This window comes from Oryza glaberrima, chromosome 3 (genome assembly GCF_000147395.1).
Source record: "Oryza glaberrima chromosome 3, OglaRS2, whole genome shotgun sequence".
NCBI lineage: Eukaryota > Viridiplantae > Streptophyta > Magnoliopsida > Poales > Poaceae > Oryza > Oryza glaberrima.
The window spans coordinates 28,722,303-28,727,108 of NC_068328.1; the positions used below are offsets into that span (position 1 = coordinate 28,722,303).

At 47.0% G+C, this 4,806-nt stretch overlaps 1 pseudogene; it reads right to left on the reverse strand.

Moving 5' to 3' along the window:
• Window positions 1-3,471: 3,471 nt before the first annotated feature.
• Window positions 3,472-4,806, reverse strand: LOC127766151 (probable isoaspartyl peptidase/L-asparaginase 2; annotated as a pseudogene).

Here is a 4,806-nt window from a genome sequence, read left to right on the forward strand (position 1 = left end):
CTGGTGACGATGGATAGTTGTTAATTTGTCACCTTTCAAGTGCACAAACTTATCCGATCCATTCACGCTTCTTTGTCGAAAAATCGCTTTTAGAGACTTCACCCGGCCTAGAGCAGTGTAACGGTGAAGCCTCCTGTTACTATATGCCATGACATGACATTTAACAAACCTGGAAGAACTTTCCCATCTCTCTCGTTTGCGGTGTGCCAAAAGGAAAGAAAGTTTAAAAAAATGTATTGGTCGATCATTTGTGATATTTCTATAAATCTATTGCACTATGTCGACGTGTCCTTTTTACTGCTTCTGTTCGAAAATGACGATAATATAGAAGTTACGTTTTTTCACTACTTTCTAACTAATTGACAAAAGAGGTCGAAACACATGCGTGTCAATTACTAGTTCTCAAAGTATTTCAAATACTAATATTGTAACAAGCACTCCAAATTTTACCAGGCATATACTCCTTCCGTTTTCAAATTAATGATAATGTTGACTATCAATTTTTCACCTTTAACCACTTTACTCTTGAATAGATAGACTATGATAATTAAACAAAAATTATGTGCTTATATTTAGGACGCTATACATTTTTTAAGGAAAACTACAGTAATTTTTTTTAAAAGAATAACGAGTGGTCGAAGTTTAAAAATAAACAGTGACCGGTGTTAATAATTTAAAACGGGAGGAGTATAATCAAATGGTCATATGAGTGAACCACTCTTTTCTAACAATTATAAATACATTCGTAATATATCTTATAGCTAGCTAGTATACAACTATATATATACTCCTTCCATCCAAGAAAAAAACTTTAGCTAGGGATAAATTTGGACAAGTACTTGTTCAGCTAGATTCATGTCTACAAGTTGTTGTTTTTTTCTGCATTGGGTATACATCCTTAATTAGCAATATATATTAATTATGTATACTCGGATACTCCATATATACGGATATGTATATATTCATCCTTAGGTTGTGGGACCTATAATCAACCAAAGTGCTGCCCTAAAGGAGAACAAATTAATTAAGTGCACTACCCAAATTTATTGTTATCAGTTCTCCAGCGCGATCGACGACCCCAGCTAGCTAGATGCCTAGATATATAGCACACTTCCATCCATCATTCCATAAAGCTATTCATTCCAATAAAGTTATTCTTCATTCCATCAGGCCGGCCGGCAGCAGCTAGGCATGGCCACCATCTCAAGTCTCAACACAGTTAGTTATGGTGTACGTACTTACCAAGCACAGAGACGTCGGCGTCAGCAGGGCGGCGAGCTGCCGAGTCGAACTGGCGTTTCGGTCCCAAGTTAGCTAGCACTCGCAGCGCCCCCGCACGCAAGCGCGCTGCAGGCCGGGACCAGATCAATCAAAACCAAATCGCCCGATCGGGTCGCGCCCTGCCTGCGCGCGCACGACGTCGCCGTCGCCGCGCGCACGCAGCACGGCCGCGCAAACGCAACAGAACGCAAAAGGCGTCGTTTTCGAACGAGGGGGAGAGAGAGAGAGAGAGAGGAGATTCTCCCATCCCCAGCGCGGGAGCGCGCGCGGTGGAAAGGGGAGAGGCCAACTGCTTCCCCCACCACTTCGCGGCCGGCGCCGTTGTTGGTGGGCGATGTGACGCGGGCGCTGTACGATCGATATGGAGCTGAGAATGAGAGATTGTGAGAGAGCGGTTTAGTAACGGGCAAGTCGGCCGTTTCTCGCGCGATCCGGCCCGTACGTTTTTTTCGTTATCTCGGCTCGATCGATCATGCGCGTTTTTTAGAAGAGGGAATCGGTTAATGTGGGGCATCGTGGCGTGGGGGGGATCGAGGTCAGGGGTCGCTGGAGCGACGTGGATGGGGGAGGGGCGCAGGTGGGACGTGCGCGTCGAGGGTTAGTGGGGCCGTGACGTACCAGTTTGATCATCATCCGGCCGGGACGATGGGGTGTGCAAGTGCAACTTAACGTCGATTATTCCCAGGGTTTAGTTTAGTTTAATTAGGCCCTGTTTGGGACTAATCTATTAGTCTATCTATTTTAATCACTTTCAGTTAAAAAAATCCAAACAAGGGTGACTAAAAGAGACTAAGGGCCCCTTTGAATTGGAGGATTGTTACAGGAATTTTGGAGGATCTAATTTCCTAAGGATTTTTTCCTATGAAACCCTTTGATTCATAGAAAAGTATAGGAAATTTTCCTTAGGATTGCATTCCTATAACTCAATTTCATAGGAAAATAAGCAAGAGGTTCAACCTCTTGGAAACTATCATTTTACTTTGTTTGTTTCCTATGGTGCTATCAAAGAGACCCTCTTCATATTTCCTGTGTTTTCCATTCCTATAGGATTAGGAAAACATGCCACTCCAATTCCTACGTTTTTTCTATTCCTGTGTTTTTCCTATTCTGCGTTTCAAAGGGACCCTAAAAGTATATATTGAGACTAAAATCCATTAGGTCCTCTTGGAGGTACTAAAGTGGCAGCCTCTCTCTAGAGTCTTTAGTCTCTAGATCCAAATAGGACCATAATCAGTTCTTGTGGTGTGTGCGTGTATTAGTGGAAGACGAAACCCTCTCATAGCTTGCAGTGGTCTTGAAATCCATCCTACAAGAGGGCCGCTTATGGTTTTCTACAAGCACAACGGCTTTTGGGAGTCTAGTAGAACCCAACAGCCACCCTTCCCTTTTCTTAGGAGCAATTTCAAATTTAGTTCCCCCTAGCATTTTTTGGTTATTTTTTCTCTTGTGTCCTCAGGCAATGGCCGTCTGGCCGGTTGCGTCGTTTAGTTAAACTCTGTTTTCTTCTAATATATTGACGTGTAATTCTTTTGTGCGTTCGCGAAAAGAGATGATTGCATATTTGGTTCTTTCTTTATAGAAAAGTAGTTGTGTACGTTGAGACACATATCAGGTGCAGATTTTGCAGGAACTACTCCCTCAGATTATTTGATCCCTTTTCCTATTAGAATTTATGTTGTCAAGCATTAATTTGCTATTCTGCAATCTTTTGTGTAGTTTTTCATAATTTTTTCCTTGATTGCCAGTTTCTATCAAAATTTTATCTTCTCTCTTTGCGTTTTTCTTTTTTCTCTCTGGTCCCGCAGAATTTTATTAATTCCTTTTATTCACATTTTATATGCTTATCTTCAAATTATATATCAGATATTGTATGGGCCCCATAACAACAGCGCATTAGGACGTTAAACCAAACTTTGGACCACAGCTAGCTAGCTCCCCAAGTACACGCTGGTGTGTCTCTAACAAAAGAAGTACACACACTTGTGCACGGCCACGTTTTGCACACTATGCACTTGCATAGTTGCATTGCACCCCACGCGCTCGCATCCGGAAGTCCGGATCACCGGAACGCTTTGCGCGCCGCCTCGACCAGACGACCACGTAAGCGCGATCGAGCGGCGGGCTCGTACGTTTCGGCCTGGAAATCCTCCGATCTGGACCTGTCTGTGTACGACGTGGGTTTACTGGGCCGTGGTGGTCGTGGCTAAAGGAAAAAGTCCACTTTGACTCCCTTAAAAAGTCACCCGAATCTAATCCGTGACCCTCAACCGTAAAACCAGATAGAATGACTCCCCAAACTATTCAAACTAGTGCAATTTGACTCCCTCAGCGGTTTTGCTGACGTGGCGGTGTTGACCCGATCTTCATCCCACGTGGCGCTTATGTGGCATTACAATTAAAAATATTTTGTGGGACCCGTCTGTCATTTACACATAAAATATATTGTGGGACCCACATGTCATCCTTTCTCTCTCCAACCCTTCTTCCTCCCCCCTCTCTCTCCCTTCTCTCTCTTTTCTCCTGCAGCCGCACCCGCTGAACATGCCGGTGCAGTTGAACCCGTGCGCCACCTCGCCGGTGCCGGACACCGCGATGAGCCCGATGAACCCTTCGTCGAGCCGTTCCTTGACGCAGTAGTCAATGGCCTCCTGCAGCCCGGCGCCCTTGTACTCATCACGGCGGCGACGTCGCATGCCAGCGTGGAGCGTATGATGGCCTTGCCTTCCCCTGACCCGATCAACGGCGAGTCGCCGATGAGCCCGGTCATCTTGTTCATCAGCCTGCCCGTGGACATGGCCGCCGCAGTGTGGCCGTTTGAGTGCACCACTGCGCAACCCACCGTCTCCGGCGTGGGATACGGCAGTCAAACTGCTTGTACCAATTAATCACAGGATGTCACGGTTAGATGTTAGCAATTTTTATAGGCGAATTGGTAACATGAGTCAATGCGCTGATCGACGAACCAAGATGCTGTTGGCCTCCTTGGCGAGCTTCAGCATGCCGACGTTGTCCTCGGTGATGAAGTAGCTATTGTCCACGACCTCAAGACCTTGCAAACAGTGACCACAAAGAAAAAAAAAATCAGACCAGTCCACGACCTCAAGATCTGCAGGACTCGGGTGGACCACGCTGGTAGGACGGATTCGTCCTGCAGCTGCTGGTCCTGCCAAAATTCGACTGGATTCCATGGCGGCCGCGCCTTGCTACCCCACACTGGCGCTGCACTTGCATCTGCTAGGCAACGCTGTGCACATGCATGTTCTTCGAGTAGAAAGAAATAGAGGCAGTACCCCCTGCCGGCGCAGACCGGGAGGCACGGCTGGGGCCGGCGGCATCTCAGGTTTCGCCGTCTACATTAGCCCTCTCGTTCGTCCCAGCCTGGCGTGGCACCATCATGGGGGAGGCCACCGGCCAGACGCCCCCGCCTTCTCCGGCGAGCTGAGGCTGTCGCAGCTCCACCACCTCTCCTCCGGCTCTCTGCTGTCGCCGCCGAAGCCGCCGCTCGACCCGCTCAAGTTCCTTCCT